The sequence below is a fragment of the Pinus tabuliformis genome, chromosome 5_1 (genome assembly GCF_031772625.1).
Source record: "Pinus tabuliformis cultivar Carrire ecotype Pingquan chromosome 5_1, CPIR1, whole genome shotgun sequence".
In the NCBI taxonomy this organism is placed as follows: Eukaryota; Viridiplantae; Streptophyta; class Pinopsida; order Pinales; family Pinaceae; genus Pinus; species Pinus tabuliformis.
Window position 1 is genome coordinate 929632898 of NC_142305.1, and position 18319 is coordinate 929651216.

At 41.3% G+C, this 18319-nt stretch overlaps 1 protein-coding gene across 1 annotated transcript in view; it reads right to left on the reverse strand.

The window, feature by feature from the left end:
• LOC149167831 (prolyl oligopeptidase family protein) overlaps positions 1-18319 on the reverse strand; it is a 247323-nt gene that overhangs the window by 181740 nt on the left and 47264 nt on the right. The window lies entirely within an intron of this gene.

Sequence of the window (18319 nt, forward strand, 5' to 3'; positions counted from 1 at the left end):
TTCCACAGTTATTCATATTGAGAGAAATTTTCGGATGAAACTCTGTGGAGGATTTTTACATCCTGTCAACATTTCGGCTAGACACTCCCCCATCGCCAAATACTTGAGAATTGTATTATCACGAAGGAGCACTCTTTTGTGATCATATAATTCTTAGGTCCCTGACGATTGGAACAGTGTCCACCCGAAACGTTGACAGGATGTAAAAATCCTCCACATAGTTTCACCCGAAAATTTCTCTCAATAGAAATTCATGCCATAAATTTCTGAATCAAAACCCCGATATTTTAATAAATTATCAATAAGGGTTATTACAAAAGATAAGCACAAAATTGGCAATCAATAAGCATCTAAGGTCAATCATTCAAGACCCCCCTCCTCCAAGATGGACCCACCTTGGATTCCCTAAATAATGAGTCTTTTGGGGTGGGCAAGGGGTTTTGGGGATCACAATTGAATGTTGAAAGTATAGCATGCCATTCTCGTCAAGCACAACATTCTTCAACACACTTAGATCTTTGAACATTTTCTTCTTGACTAAGACCCATGTAAGCCCCATCAAGATTATCCTATAATATCTAGGGTATCATTGCTTATCAATCTATAAACAAGAGACCTTGAAGATCATTAGGAATTCGATTTTTGGAGGTATAGCTTCTTTTTACTAGGATTCCCTTCATAGCAAAGTCATTGTGGTCACATCAAATGAGTTTGCCATATTTATGTGTTTTGGGGTTAGTGAAGCATCCCCCATCCCTTGAGACATTTATTTTGCAATTTCTTACTTTCCATTAACCTCTTCAAATTTTGCCCTTTATAGAGACTCGGAAAAAGACTCATACCAAGACTAGTATGTTGAGGTCATTTTTATAGGGCAATTCAACACCCATACCAGGACCCATCAAATCACCCTTGAAGCTAGGTTAGAGGATGAAATTTCCCTCTAGGAGATTAACCCAACCTCAATTGGATTATGCAAATTATAAGATGATGCCAGCAGCCATATGACCCCTCTCAACTTATCGCAAATGCCTCGTTCACCTCGACGAGTCCCATGACTTGTCAAATCCTAGCCAACGAGTATATGCTTTAGCATATCAACAGACTCTCCATTACCAAATACCTACAACCAACCACGTTCTCTACTCCTTTTCCCTCTGTGCTAACCCTCCCCTCCCTTGCACTCCCTTGCCCCAAGTTCCCCCTAAACCACCATATTCTTTAAAGATGGGGACTAGGATATCTACATTGGATGCCTCCCCAAGATTCTCCTACCCCTATCTAATTCCAAGTCACTCAATTTAGCCTCCTCCTAAGTACGATTATCTTCCCTCTATAATTCAAGACACTACCCTTAACTCTCATCCTCACACATCCAACAACCCCCCCAACCCCCAATTCCAATGCGATGAATAAGTGATGTCAAGACGAATACAAAACCTTTCATAAATTCCTTCACTTCAACATCCACAACCCTACTTCATACATGCCAATATCACAATCTTATCAGTCCTTCCTTCGCGATAAGAAACACCTCTTCATAGTACAAAAGAGATGCAGATTACCCACCTCACTTTCCCACTCCCCCAAAACCTATTGGAGCATCATTTTCTCCAACCACTCTAACTTACCTACCAACCTCAACCCTCAATCCATGTTCACCCACACTATCGCCTCTTACAACATTGCTAGAAACACCATGTCTTTATCAACTCCTCCCCATCCACTTCCCATATGTTTTACTACATGCATATCAAGGAGGCAATGTGGGAGTTAAACAATAGCAAGATAATGGATTGAGAAGGATTTTAAGAAAGCTATCAATCCATTGTTGTTCTCTTAAGATTCCCACCAACTTGGTCAGATTATCTCATTCACACAAGTCATAAATAGAGCTCTAGTGCATATGCAAATAACTACAAGACAATCATGGTGGGACATGTTACCCCTTATACTAGCAGGTGTACCTATACATTCATTGCAGCATTTTTGCACCAATATAAGCCCAAGGTCACAAGTTAAAGCCATGTAACAAACATGTGAGGCCTTGTATCTGGTATCCTAGACCTTGTTGATCGAACCATAGTTAGCATCTTTGAGTTCATCTTTATTTCTTTTGTCCTGGATAGGATTGAAGGACCTTTGATCGGATTATATGAGGACTCATGGTTCTAGAGGAGCCTTCACTTTATCAAGGTGATAACCAACGTTGGGATCAATTCAACACATGTTGGGTTCACCTATGTCTTTCCACATGGTTATGGGTCTATTGAGTTTTTGGGTGGCCTTTGCTTTGGTGCAATATCCCTTAGATGTTTCTTAGACATGGCAGTCTCACAGTGAATGAATTTTCGTGATTCCCACGGAAAGTCATGTTTCCCAAAGCAAAGTGATCCCAAAGGTCAACAAGTCAATAAAGTCTCAAATTGCATATCTTGGTGAGAGGATGACATGCCATGTGAAATTTTCCCATTTAGTGAAGGCATCAAGATATAACTGGTCAAAGCTAGTCAAACAGTTGGTGTAGGTTTTCTGGGGCAAAACAGGTGGAGCATTAAGGTGTTTTGGACATGCATTGTGTCCAAAGTGGTCTTCCTAATGTGAGGAACAAAACCCATGTCCTGGTTTTTGCACTTCCACAAGGGTGTTAGAGATCCTTGGTTTGACCATGATTATAGGGGTTTGACCAAGGTGATTTGGCAGAGATGTGGACACGTGGAGATGACAGAGCAGATGGCAAGGCATGACATCGTAAATAGTAGCAAAAAGGAGTGGAATGTTTCGCAAACTAAGCTAGGCATTGGAGGACAAGGGGGGTGGTGGAAAGTTCAACTTACTATGCATGGAAAAGTCAAGTCAAGCAAAAAGATAACTATTAGAAATTCGAGCTAGGCATTGGAGATGTCTTGGACCAGGGAGATAAGTATAAGAACAAAATATAATTGTTGCAAAGTCAAGTGATTAGTCTTCTTCAACAAGCGTGAGTGACAAGGTGATCAAGTATATTCCCAAGGATAAGTCAAACTTCAAAGAGGAACATTGGAGGCTTCAAGAGTAACGTTGGGGCATGTATGGTTATTATTCTACATCATTTGACCTTCTGGACCCTTTGCTAATGAAACGTTGGACTTCTTTGGAAACTGTGAGGCAATTCAACCCGCCTTAGTGAGAAAACGCATGTAATAAAATATTATTTTCTATTGATTTGACTTAGTCTCCAAAATTATGTGGATGACAAGTCAAGATATTATTATCTAAATGGAAGAAGGAAGCTAGCCATTAGTAATGAGAACTATAAATTGCTAGCTCTTCCTCCCATTTTAGGTTGTTTACTGTGAGATCATTTGATGTCAAAATACAAAGAAACCATTTGGCAAAGAACATTTTATATGTTGAGTTGATTCTTCTATTATTTTCCTTCTTATTTTTTGTCTCTATCATTGTTCTTTTACATGGTTATTTTGCAGGTATACTTCTTCTATACAAGGTCAAGATAGAGATCCATTGAGAGACATATGGTCACATGGAAAAGGAGATCAAGGCCCAAGTCTTTGCCTCACCCTTAGTTGCTGAAAATACATTTTTGCATGTGTTGGACAAATCCTCTAGGGGAATCTCCATCAAAAATTGTGGGCTATCGGCACTATTGTTGCTACTTTGATTGGGGCATCTCAAATGAGAAGGTCCTTCTAGTGAGTCAGATCTTCCTTCAGATAATCCAAGGCAGCGTGTGGGATAGTTTCACCCCAAATCCTCATTCCTCTCTGGCCTCAAAAGCGAAAATTGGCAAAGGAAGGGTTGTGATCACAGCTCCACAATTTGCTAAGGTTATAAAAGGCAAAGGTAAAGCCTCACTCTTCAACCATCTCTTATTTAAATTTAAAATTCAAAAAAACCTCATTTTGTTTTTGCTTGTTGCAATTTCTATTATCATACATAACTAGCAATCCCTGGAGGAAAAGAGCTTAAACTTTTATCACAGCCAAGGAATTTATATATTTGTCCCTTGAGTTTGTTTTGTCATATTTTCGTGAATATATCTAGTTTATGTGTGCAGATATACACGAAAACAAAGCCATAGCAGAGCTTCTAACTGCATATTTTCACTCAACAGAGCTTTATACAACAAGTACCTACTTTTATTTTGCCTTTTATTAGCCCAGATTTGTTTCTAGTATATATCTTAAATCTGTAGCTTGGATTTTTTTATTTCAGCCTCTTAAAAGTTCAGTTATCAGTTGAAATTAATTTTTGTGCTATGCACCCAGGGGGTTTTTGACTCCAAAACCTCATAAAATGAATTTCGCACTTATTGGAAATTCATTGTATTGCAGGTCTAAAGGCTTAGAAGTGGTCAAAATATGCCATTCTTCTAACTTTTAACCTCCCCACCCCTAAATCCAAGATCTAAAACTGTCTAGTCACTTTTCAGTTAATTCTCAAGGGGTTAGCTTACTGATTTCTGTATTTTCTACAGAAATCACAGGAAATTACAGACCTGTAAAAAAAGGGCAGCAAGTTGTTTTACACATCAGCCCCCTAACTGAGCATTTGTTCATTGAAATAATTACATATTCAGTTCATATTCCATGTACATCAATTAGACTATTTACTTGCTATATTACTAGTATTTGGTGCAATTCTTGCTGCTTAAGTGCCTTTTACATAGATTTTTACAGTGGAACAATAGAACAACAGTGAAAACTCCTTGACTTTAGCCATTTGACCCCATTATAAGATGTTGGTCTTGTAGGGGTTGGATCGAGTCATCCATGGAAGCCTCCCATGGCCCTTTTTGGTAGGAGTTGGGCTTAAAGAGTGGGGACTTAAACTGAGGTGACAATGGGCCTTTATCCTGTGTGTGCTGGCCAAGCAAGATTGGAAGGGTCTTTAAGAATCCACGCTAACAAGAGTGGTAACTGAACACATATTCTCGAAGTTCTATGCCACTACCCTTCATTTGCAACTGTCTAAGGAGCTCGAGAGGAGAGACCTTCAAGGCAGGGGTATAAAGATTTCAAACCAGAGTAATAGAGGATGGATTTTATCCTCACCCTAGAGCCATTATTGAGAAGGTGGGACACGTCTCTTCAAAAGTCTAATGCTGCTTTGTAGACTTTCGAAAAGCCTATGACTTAGACTTGTGGAAGACCATGTTCCAACAGCTCAAAGACATTAGTATATCAATGATTTTGATAGATTTCATTATGCAACTCTATCCAGTTGTCATTGGTCGCCTCCATATAGCATATGAATAATTAGACTTCATCAAGAGCACCATTGAGGTGAAGTAGGGGTGCCCCACCTCACCCACCTTATTCAAGATCTACATAAATTAGCTAGAGTCAGTCTTCAACAAGCCTATCTAGCAAAAAGATGGTTGTCTTCTCCACCATGTCCTAATCTCCCTACTCCTTTTTGTTAATGGTGTTATCCTTTATGCCTCCACACATGAGGGCCTAAAGAGACACAAGATACTCTTGCAATGTTTTGCGACCATAAGGAGTTGCCAACCAACCATGGTGAAACAAAGGTGACAATCTCCAATTGCTTGAAGAACACGTTTTCTAGTTCCACTTTTACTTCAGGAGGGAGGAGGTTGAGATCACTTCCACATACACTTATCTAGGGGGTTCAATTTTTAGGACCTAGGTTCGAGTTGAGGTAGGCCACTAATACTAGTTGAATAAGGGTTATGGCTCCCTCACTCTTATAGGGAGGTAGTGCTCTCAACATTATTTCAAGGCATCTTGTCCAAATTGGACCTCATGGACTCCATCATTAGACCCACCTCACCCACCTTATTCAAGATCTACATAAATGAGCTAGAGTCACTCTTAGACAAGCCTATCTAGCCAAGGGATGGTTGTCTCCTCCACCATGTCCTAATCTCCTTACTCCTTTTTGTTAATGGTGTTATCCTTTATGCCTCCAAACATGAGGATCTATAGAGATGACTAAATACTCTTGCAATGTTTTGTGACCATGGTTGAGGAGTTTCCAATCAACCATGGTGAAACAAAGGTGAAAATCTCCAATTGCTTGAAGAACACGTTTTATAGTTTCCACTTTTACTTCAGGAGGGAGGTTGAGATCAATTCCATATACACCTATCTAGAGGATTCAATTTTTAGGACCTAGGTTCGAGTTGAGGTAGGCCACTAATCCTGGTTGAATAAGGGTTATGGCTCCCTCACTCTTATAGGGAGGTAGTGCTTTTAACATTATTTCAAGGCATCTTGTCCAAATTGGACCTCATGGACTCCATCATTAGACCCACAATTTCGTGCAATTCCAAGGTATGGGGAGCCATCTTGCTCGAGTCATATTAGGCCTACACCAAGAGAGTTCAACCTCTTTCTCCACCGCATCATCAAATACAAGAGGACAGTTACCCAACCCATTGTTCAATTAAAGATCACAATAAACCTCTTCAAGATCGAGACTATCTTTAAGCTAGAAAATTTATTGCATCTTCTTTGAAGGTTTACCAATTCAACAGTCAATAGGGATCAATACCTTGCTTGCTGATCTTCAAAGGCTAACTCTTGGCTACACCCAACTTCAAACCCTTTAGGGCCATGTTTATCTAACATTTTTGATTGATTCAACGAAAGCTAAAGGTTGTTGTATGGGAACCTCTCAGTGTCTCATCCATCCTTTATCCATTTCTAAGCTTCATTGGACTCCCAGCTCAATGCACATGTAAACAAACAATGCATAGGTCGACTTCAATGTCTCCCAACAAAACACACAAGTCAACTCCGAGCTCCAACGACTCCCAATAAGCACTTATGGTCAACTCCAACACTTTAGGATGTAGGTGCACAAACTTTGGGTCAACTCCAACACTTTAACTTGTAGGGTGACTCCCACATTTAACACACAAGCCATCTCCAACAACTAAAGGTCGCCTCAATCAATGCAAATAGATATATATCTATACCTATGTTCATGCATATACCCAAGGATGCAATTTCCACTATTACCTTGCACGTGCGGCTTTCCATGGCTTAAAGCTCCATTCCCTTTGCACTCCCCACCCTCATCTTCCTCTTTCCCTTCCTTGACTATTCTAACACCTATGAATTGCTACATTCCCAAGCCCTCTCTTGTGTCTCACTTTCCACTATACCCTCCCCTACCTCCTCTTTCCTCACACACATCCCTATCTCCCTTCTCCCATACCATCCCCCTAATCCATCCCCTATTCTCTCCATAACTTCCCCTCCTCTCTTCCAAATATTGCTTGCAACACCTCCTCCAATGTACAAAACAAAAAAATGTGTTGCAAGTGTCGTTAAAACACAACACGTCAAAATATGTAGGCCAACAATCACTAGAAAACTCTCACTTTTCAACTTCAAATATAGATTCACTTAAGGAGCCAAAGATGGCTAATTCAAATCAATTAACTAACAACACAACAAGGACTCTCTCAATAGACATAGAGAAGTCTACTCTAGCTCTGGTCATTCAATGGACATTAATATAATTATCTTATCTTAACTAAGCTGCAAGTTTCAGCAATAGATTTAGTTTATGCATAGAATTTGGTCAAGAGAAAAGGACATATTGGAGTTGATGAACAATAAACTAAAGGTATAGATTCAAAACTTCACCCAGCAAGTTTTGACTTTAGAAATGGAGAACCTCCTTTTGAAACAAGTTAAGAATGAGGGCAAGATACAAGAAACCTAGGGATTTCCTCCATGCAAAGATCAAGGACCTCAAAAACAAGCATGATGAAATTCTCTCCCAACCAATTATTTTCACACATGGCGAAAACCCGACAACAAACCATCTAGTCTTAGGCTTGTTACCCACCAAAATTGGGTGACCCCATAGGAGAAATTTTCTCCCACCATCTCCTCCAAACAGCCAACTAGTAGCTCCTGACAGCCACTAGTAGTCGATGACAATGTGCCATTCATATCTCTACCACATGCATCAGTCATATGTTTCCTCGCCCATTTGGCAAGAGCACATGTTGGAAGGTGGGCTTCCAATCAAAAGTTACTTTATTCATTTTGCAATCGGGTGCTTATGCTTGTTTGTATTTTGGGCATTTGGCATGGATTATGGGGTGACTTGGAAAGAAGAGCGGTTTTGGTCGAGATCTTGCTCCCTCACCTTAAATGGGGGGTTAATCTTTCATCCTAGTCCAGTGGGACCTCCCCTAATGGCTCAATGGGTATACGAGGGGTACTACTTGGGAAACCCCGATTGAGATACTGTAGTCTCATATCTCCCTATTCCATACTTACCACTATCCATCTTCCATTATAAGCCCTATATTCCACCTCCTTTCTTCGGGTCAACTGGCCATTAGTTCTCTGGGATTAGGCACTATTACCCACCACTTTGTGGGTGATATCCCTAGGAGAAAAAATTTCTCCATGCTGGTCCTCAGCCAGTAGCCCCTTACAGCAACCAACTAGATCAATGTGCCATTTCTCCGCCACCTGAGCCAACCATGTGGTCCCTCACCCATCTGGCATGATCGTATGTTTGAAGGTGGGCTTCCCAAGCCTAAAGGTATGCTTTGTCATTTAGTAATTGAGTATTTTAGTTTACTTATTATGGAAACTCTTGGGCATGGAAAAATGGGGGGATTTGGCGGAAATAGTGGAGTGGGTCTGTGCTCTTGTCCCCTAGATCTCTTTTGGGATGTTAAACTTGAACCCTAGTCCTATGGGATCTCTTTTACTAGCCTTTGAGTTTCTGGGATGGTATTACATGGGAAACCCTGATTTTGGATGCATGGTCCCACTTCCCAATTCACATATATCACCCTCCATCTCATTATAACCCTTTTCATATCTTCTCCCACCTGGGTCCACATAGGGTCAGCCACCCTCTCCCCTACCCACACCTTGGGTCGAGCATAGAACGATGCCCCAAGAGGTTGATGCAGCTGAAAAGAAAAGAGAAACCATAATTGGACACAATCAACAGGAAATTGTACCACAAAACGCAAAAGATCGTAGGGACAAAAACATTTAGCACGTGGAAAAATGCATTACATGAGCTCTACCCCACCCATGGCTATCACCCTGGTTCCTAGAGGCCCTAAATGAGTCTCCTTTATCATTCAGGGACCCCATGACTATCCCGACCCCTGGTGGGCAATGAACTGCCACACCTTAAAAGGGGGTATCTACTACCATACTTTATACATCATGCTCTCATTCCTTTGAGCCCCGAGCAGTTAACTGAAGAAAATCATAAAAGGCATAAAAATAAGGTTGGAAAAATCAAGGTCAGGATAATTCATGTACCACAATTGCTCCCTCTTACATATCATTTATCCAAGTGTGAGCTTGCCACTTATTGGCTACCCTTGTACCAGGGCATGTAACCCAGGTTGTTCTCCTTCATCCCCTACTTCATTCCATCATTGTATCACATGCCACCACCATTTGAAGGATGTACCATGGACATATCACTCCCTTTGGAATCAAAAACCACCTAATAAGATGATTGGTTAACCCCCTTTGGAGTTTGGAGACATTATCACATGCTAAAGCCCATTATGGAAGGGCATGCCATTATAAAGAGCCCATTTGTTTTCCATGGTTTGTAAATTCTTTTACTTTATTGCTTTAATGACTTTATATGCTGGAAGGTACGGGGACGCAATGGATCTTATGCAAGATTGCAGATGGTCTCCATTTTGGGTTTGGTCCCCCTATACAGGGTCCTAACCCTCCAAAGGGATACATTGGCATATGTAGGGTGTGTGTAGAGAGCCATGGGCCTCCGCAGCAGTAGACAACATTCCATGGATCCCAAAGATATTCAAAGATTGCTCGAGATTCACTTATTGGACGAGGAAGATGCACCTAGTTCACCATGCCCAAACGGCCCCACAGTTATATCACACACTTGGTAGATAGCCCAGGACCTGTATGATGATGTGGCATCACTTACACCATCATCTGAGCCCTTGCAAATGGTCTACAGGCATCTTTGATCTATTTGGAGACCCATGAGGACACTAGTGTGCCCCCCCACACCATGGAGAGCACCACAGGTTTACTACTTGGAGAACAAGGGGCCACCCCTTTGTCCATTGCTTTTGGGAGTCATGTTTCACATTATGGCACCTATGGACTGCATTAGGCCTCCTCTAAGGCCCATCGACATGCATTATTGATCATTCGACCTCTCAAGAGGTTTATTCTTTTGATTATGAGCGAGTTTGGTGGGCTTGTCACCAAAAGTTAGTTATTTTGCACATTATTTTATTTTAGTGGTTGTATTAGGCCTCATTAGGCAAATCGAATTCATTTGTACATGTATAAACACAAGTGGTGTGAGTTCAGTTTAGCATCATCACTTGGATTGGATCATATCTTCTTGCGAAATTTTCGCTATCTTTTGAGGATGAGCCTTTTTGGAAGAATGGATGAATTTCGATGTTTGGTTATTCTTCTTTGTCTTGGAGCTTCTATGATTGGCATATCTTGATTGGATATATTCTTCTTACATGTAAGTACTACATTAATGCTAGTTTGATTCTTTATGTTGTTGCATTCATGATATTGGGATTTTCACTATTCTAGGGTTGATTTGCTGCTTTTCTTGGAACGAGATTGTGGAAATTAAATCTCTAAATAGTGTTGTATCATGACTGGGCTTGAATGAATGAATGTTCCTAAAGACATCCTTGACTTGAAAAGTCACCAAATATTGTTGAACGAAGTATAAATGACCTTGAAGCTACTTCCATTAAGCCCTAATGTCCAACGAAGTTGTCTTTTAGGCCTCCTTGACAAGTGGAAATCAATCCAAACTCTAAATCTTCCATGACTCCATCCATCCCAAAGGGCAAAGCACTGGTCCTCCTCTGGTGATCACTTTAAAGCTTATTTTTTTTACCTTCCCCTCTTTTTCTAAGCCTAGTCTACACAGGTCACCTAGGGCATCAATTATCGCACAATCTAGTCGTCCACATACTTCGATTTTTGGTCCACAATTGCGTTGTTGTGTCCTCAAGAAGCCCTCCAAATTTCATGAGATTCCTATGATGGGATCTTGAGATATCGCAAGCCCTAGCTCGAAGAGCAATTCTTGCCCTTGGTTTCCTTAAGCTAGAAACCTTACTGGGATCCTTGCATTGCCTTTCATTGAAAATGTATCCCTTGATCCCTTTCCCCTCCCTAATTAGGTCAAGTATATCATTGGTTGGTAAACCCTATCCCCTTTACCTAATCTCGGGTCCACTTGGTCCCGTGTGGTCCCGTGCACTATCAAGGCTAATTCTTCAAAGATCACCTGGAACCCAAATTTCCCAAGAATTCTAGGGCTTAGGGATCTTCTTTATAACACACATACTCAAAAACTAACCCTTGAAATTCTCCCCAAACCCTTCCTAGAGAGCCTTCCATCTCTTCTTCCAAAACAAGCGAGGCACAATCTTGAGCATCTCTTGTGAATAGGCTTCTAGGATCACCCTTCATCCTATCATTGATCCATCCATTTCGTGATCCTTATCATAATGGGTCTCCTCCCATCAGTGAAAGTTCCCAAAGATTAGGGAGCCTTAGCCGAGGTGACAGTGGGCTATTGTTCCATTGTTGCCCTTAACCTGGTAGTAGCCCTTTGAGGATCCCCTTTTAGGACCCCTGCTAGTTTGAGCAGTAACAGGCACCATACGTCCTCATACCTGGGTAGGGCCCAAAACTGGGCCCTAGGAGGTTGATGTAGATAAAAAGACAAGAAAAAACATATAGTGGCCACAAGCAAAAACAAAAGACGATAAAAATGAAAACGATGGTCAAGACATATACATTAGCACGTGGGCAAAAGCCTAGCATGACCTCTACCTCACTCATTATGGCCATCACCCAGTCTGTGAGTGCATGTCACTCTTCATATTATTAGAAGGAACCCTTTCATGTCCCAACCCTTGGTGGGAAATGAGTTTCCTCACCATTAAAGAGGGTAACAATTGCTATACATCATATAAAGCAAACAATAATCCTTTGAGCTATGAGTAGTAATTCCAAAAAAAATCAAGAAAAAGTAAAAGGCACACAAGAGGGATGGAAAAACAAAGAACGAATTGGTAACTCATGCATCCACGATTGCTCCCTCCCCTCATATCAATGTTGGTCCCTTTGAAGTCATGAAGTCCTTTCCCCTTCGTTCCATCATTATTCACATGACACCTATTAATTAAAGGGTGGACCAAGGACATGTCACTTCCCCTTGGGGACTAGAAACACCTAATAGGGTGGTCTATTAGCCACTGGTACCTAGGGAGGTAACACCATTATGATTTGAAAGCCTTAATTTTGGAAGAGAAGCCTTATTTTAAGTGTCAAATTACCCATTGCTTTCAAGCTTGTTCACTTCGATGCAAAAATGATTAAATGTACCTAATGATGTAGTTGTTAGCACTAGATATTGTCTGTAATTGTCAGGTGGTTCCACAACCATGGCTTGGGCAATTTAACTGGGGCCCAAGACTTTTAGAGCAGCATATTGACACCCATAGGTGGAGCATTCAAAGCCATGGGACTCCAAGTAGTAGCAAAGCATCATAGATATTTGTGGGCACCTCTAGTACCCACAACGTTCCAGCACTTTTCCCTGCAATGATGACGATATGGGATGATGCACCTGGACCCAGCATGCCCCCAACGCACTTAGCACTCTTAGAGGGAGGGCAGTTGATCCAGGGCGCAAAGGAGGATGGTCTCACACATTGAGACATGGGAGCGCTAGCACCATCTTGAAAACCCCCATCATTGGAGTAAAGACAGGCATTTTGACCACCTAGAGACCCGTGAGACCACTTTTGTGCCACAAGATGAAAATTGGGGTCCACAAAGGTGCATTGCTAAAGACCTAAGGGCCAAACCTTAGGAAGCGATTTTAGAGCACTTCTCCTCACATCTTGGCACCAAGAAGCCTTAACGCTAACCCTAGAAGGGCTCACGCATGCATGATGTCATCATTCTCTCATCTACGCCTCACACATGTGGGCAAGATTTGATTTTATTCATTGGCTACTAGGTTAGCTTGTGACCTAACTTGTGATTAGCACATTATTTCATTGTTTTGAGGATCATTAGACTAAAGTTAGAAGTCCAACTCCTCATAAAACTAGAGGATACATTCATTCTTGTAAATCATCATCAAAACATGGATATTTTAGCCTCTTTTTAGAGAATTTCGGCCCTCTTTTCTTGCGGTAGAGATGTGACCTATGAATGCACTTTTATATTTGGAGCAAATCATTTGACTTTGGAACTACTGTCTTAGATCAATGGATGGGTTATCTTGCATGTTATCTTTGTAAGTGAGCTTATTGTTGAATATCTGTTTTCTTTATGTCTAATGCATGGAATATATTGAATCTATGGTTTTTCTATTGTGCCCTAATTTGTTGAATATATATTGAATGTTATCTAGATGTCATTATTGCATGCATTACTCAAGAATAACATGTGAACGAATATCCTAGTGGTGAACTTTCACTTGCTCTCCCATCAAACTCCTTGATTTTGCATCAGTAATTGTTAGGGTTTTTTATGCTAGGGCATCAACTATCCTTTCTCCTTAGCAACAATTTTTTGCTCATTTAATCAACTCATATACTCGATCCACCAAGGGATAAGGCACTGGCCCTCCTTTGTTGATGATCACTTTAACTTTAATCCATAAATTGTATCTTCCCTCTCCTCGCCCTAATTTGGCCCCTTTAAGGCCAATCCGCTTGGTGCGAATTCCTTGGGAAGAGGAATCTCTGGAGTTGGAGAGCCTAAATGCCAAGAGGATAGTGGTTGCCACAAAATCCTTCCTTTTGGTAGACGTTCACTTCAATTTCATGCATAATTTTATTTTCCCTAGTTACTAGCCCTAAGCTAACCCTAGTTCTTACTGAAAATCATTATTGGAAACCCTTTCTCCTTGCCTTGACCTTAGGCCATCCCAACACTCAACATACTAAACAAACCCTAGGTCTTGTGCATCATCAAATAGGTCTCTATTAAGAAAGTGAATTGCCTCCTATTGGAGCCTTGAGCCTAAATTGTGTCTTTCTTGAAGAGGGCCTCCTTAAGTCACCTTGTACCATAACACTAAAATATTTATTGGGTGATCCCTTCACATACCGAGACTCCTCCCATTGGTGAAAATTCATAAAGAGAAGGGGGTTTTGGTCGTGGTGATAGTGGGCCACTACCCAAATGGTGTCTCTTGGTCTAGTAATAGACTTGTAGGGTACCCCTCTCCACGGCCTGCTAGATTTTGCGGCAACATTTATGGCGCCCTTGCCAGGAACGAAGTGAGTCCACCTTCATAAAATTTGAATATTTGGCTTCATCCCTAATAACAGGATAAATCCTTTATTGCGACTCCATTGGAAGAATGAAGCCCTTGTTCTTGATTGAACTCCAAAATTCAATGCTTGTAGGGTGAATCAAGCATCTCTCAAGGCATTTTAATTTCACCCTGGCGACTCCTGTATAGTTGATGTGTAACCTAATAGAATGTGTATCTGACCGCTTCATGATCTGGTCCTCGCCTTGGATATCATAAGCATCCTTGGATATCTAAATTATGTGGGCTTATGCATAAAATTCAAAGCACCAAGGTTTAATGGTGATAAATATTTGGTAATTTGAGCAAATGGCAAAATTTGTCGTATATACTTCAGAGGCCAAGGTGGTTCATCAAGATGTCCTCGTAAAGATATTCTTAGTATCCCTCAGGTGTGAGGACTCATGGTTGTATGACAACTGCAACCCTAGGAGCATTCCTTTTATCAAAGTGCTCCTCAATACATGCTTGTGGTGTAAGGGACCAAGGTCCCAGCATGTTGAAGATGCTTGTGAAAGCTTGGATGCAAGTATCAAAAGAGAACTTCTTCGCTTTAAGAGTACTGAAGTAGAAGAAGAAGATCTCAACCATGTTGGAAAATATCTTCCCTGATTATCATAATCCTACTATCACTCAATGGGGTCAAGATCATGAAGGACGATAACATGAAAAGGACTCCTTTCTAGATCATCAAGATGTAAACATTGATAAAGATCTTAAGAATGTTTCTGAAAAGGAGCATGATCAGGATCAGGATGGCTCATTTGCAAGTGAAGTTGAAGTTGGCCCCACCCTTTTCAAGGATGTTATCACAAACGACATAATCCTTAAAGAACTTGAAGAGGGTAATCCCTTTAATCCCTTAAAAGTTGACAGCTGTGATTTCTTGCAAACAGAAGAGGGAAGTGGGATGCTAGTGGTCACTGCTTTGATAAGGATTCAATCTTTGATACTGAGGATAATCGTGTCCTCGTCTTGCCTTCTACTCCATATAATCACGAAGACATGATTGTTGATGCACCTTAAATCTTCATATTATCCTCCCTTAATCATATCCGGGTCATGTGGATTTTGAGCATGATGAGCCAGCGTTGGTGGATTTGTTGAATATCATTGTCAAGATGAGCAAGCTAGTCCTCAAAGAACCCTACCATCCCTTCCCTCATTATGTTGCCCCCAGCATCTCCCTAGGGGCATCAAGGAGAGTTGCATTCTTAAGGAGGTTTCTAAGAATAAACTCTTGGGCTTTAATCATCCATTCCTCCCTATTCAAGCTTGAAGGAATGACCTGATAATGTGGGCATGATTCCCCTCTTTCCCCTGCATCCATGACTCCTTTTCATAGGTTGTACTCATATTGTTTTCCCACCTCCCACCGTCATGATCTTGTATGTGAATCTTGCACGAATTGTTGTGGTACTTTCTTGTCCTGGGGCTAATGTTCTACACACATGAAGTCCATCTCAAATGTGTGTTTAGGCCTCTCCTTTGGCCTCTTATTTATACTTTTGTGTGAGTGATCTTGGGGGTTTACCTTTTCCATCAAGAAACCCGCATTTATCAACTCAAACACAAATTAGAAAAAACAATTAATTAACTTGGGTCTCAAACCCAATACTTTGGGTCAAGCCCCCAAGCACTTGGGAAACTTGCCCAACCAACTACCTTTTGGTGGGTTTTCACCACTTAGAAATACCTTTCAAGCTACTCAATTTCCAACACACCCAGTGCAAATACTCCCAAACAAGATTGTTGCAATGTGTAGGTTACAGATATACGGTCCTATGAGATTGTTGGAGTTCTCATGAACTCCCCATTTGAGTACATGGATCATGCGCTCTATGGTGGGCTCATGTCCCAATTAGAGCCAAATGTTATACCACCAATTGTGGGTGACCCCATAGCAGAAAATTTTCTCCCATCATCTCTTCTAGCCAGCCAGCCAACATCCCCTAACAACCACTAGTAGCCGATCACGATGTGCCACTGATATAAATGCCACCCGCATCAATCATATGCTTCCTTGAGCTTTTGGCAAGAGGACATGTTGGAAGGTGGGCTTCCGATCAAAAGGCACATTATCCATTTAGAAATTGAGTGGTTATGCTTGTTTGTATTTTGGCCATTTGACATGGATTATGGGGTAACCTGAAAAGAAGAGGGATTTTGGTCGTGATCTTGTTCCCTAACCTTAAATGGGGGGTTAATCTTTCATCCTAGTCCAAATGGACCTCCCTTAATGGCCCAATGGGTATAGGAGGGGCACTACTTAGGAAACCCTGATTGAGATAGCGTAGTCCCATCTCTCCCTATTCCATACTTACCACTTTTGTCTTTCATTATATTCAACCTAATTTCTTCGAGTCAATTGATCATTGGTTCTCTAGGATTTGGCACCATACATCCTCAAACCTGGGTAGGGCCTGAAACTTGGCCTAAGGAGGTTGACGCAGATAAAAGAACTAAGAAAAAGCATATGATATCCACAAGCAAAAACAAAAGAAGATCAAAATGCAAAAGATGGTCGGGACATGCACATTAGCATATGGGCAAAAGCCTAGCATGAGCTCTACTTTACTCATTATGGCCATCACCGGGTTCCTAAGCACATGGTGTTCTTCATATTATGTTAAGGAACCCTTGCATGTCCCAACCCCTAGTGGGCAATGAGTTGTCTCACCATTAAGAGGGTAATAATTGCTACACAACATAGAAAGCAAGCTCTAACCCTTTGAGCTACGAGTAGTAATACAAAAAAAAAACGAGAAAAAGTAAAAGGCGCACAAGAGGGGTGGAAAAACAAAGGCCAAGTTGGTAACTCATGCATCCACGATTGCTCCCTCCCCTCATATATACACTCAAGATGAGAAACCCATCATTGTTGTTCCCTTTGATAATGGCACTTGGCCAAGAAGGCATTTCCCATATGTTCCATCATTATTCACATCAGACTTATCAATTGAAGAGTGGACCAAGGACATGTCACTTCCCCTTGGGGGCTGAAAACACCTAATAGGGTTGTCTATTAGCTACTCCTACCTAGGGAGGTAACACCATTGCAAGTTCAAAGCCTGAATTTTGGACAAGAAGCTTTATTTGAAGGGTCAAATTGCCCATTGCTTTCAAGCTTGTTCACTTAGATGCAAAAATGATTAAATGTACCTAATGATGTAGTTGTTAGCACTAGATATTGTGTGTAATTGTCAAGTGGTTCCACAACCATGGCTTGTGCAACTTAATTGGGGCCCAAGTCTTTTAGAGGAGCATATTGACACACGCATAGGTGGAGTGTTGAGAGCCATGGGACTCCAAAGTAGTAGTAGAGCATCATACATATCTGTGGGCACCTCCAGCACCCATAGTGTTCCAGCACTTTGCCCTACATTGATGACCTTTATGGGATGATGCACCTAGACCCAGCATGCCCCCAACCCACTAAGCACTCTTAGAGGAAGGGCAATTGATCCAGAGCCCAAAGGAGGATGGTCTCACACATGACATGGGAGGGCTAGCACCACCTTGAAAGCCCCTAACGTTGGAGCAAAGACAGGCATCTTAACCACCTAAAGACCCATGAGACCACTTTTGTGCCCCAAGATGAAAATTACGGTCCACAAAGGAGCATTGCCATAGACCTAAGGGCCATCGCTTAGGGCTCACGCATGCACGATGTCATCATTCTCTCACCTATGCCTCACACGTGTGGGCAAGAGTTGATTTTATTCATTGGCTACTAAGTTGGCTTCTGACCTAGCTAGTGATTAGCACAATATTTCATTGTTTTGAGGGTCATTAGGCTAAAATTAGAAGTCGAACTCCTCATAAAACTAGCTGATACATTCATTCTTGTAAATCATCATCAGAACATGGAGATTTCAGCCTCTCTTTAGTGAATTTTGGCCCTCTTTTCTTGTGGTAGAGAGGTGACCCATGAATGCACTTTGATATTTGGAGCAAATAGTTTATCTTTGGAGCTATTGTCTTG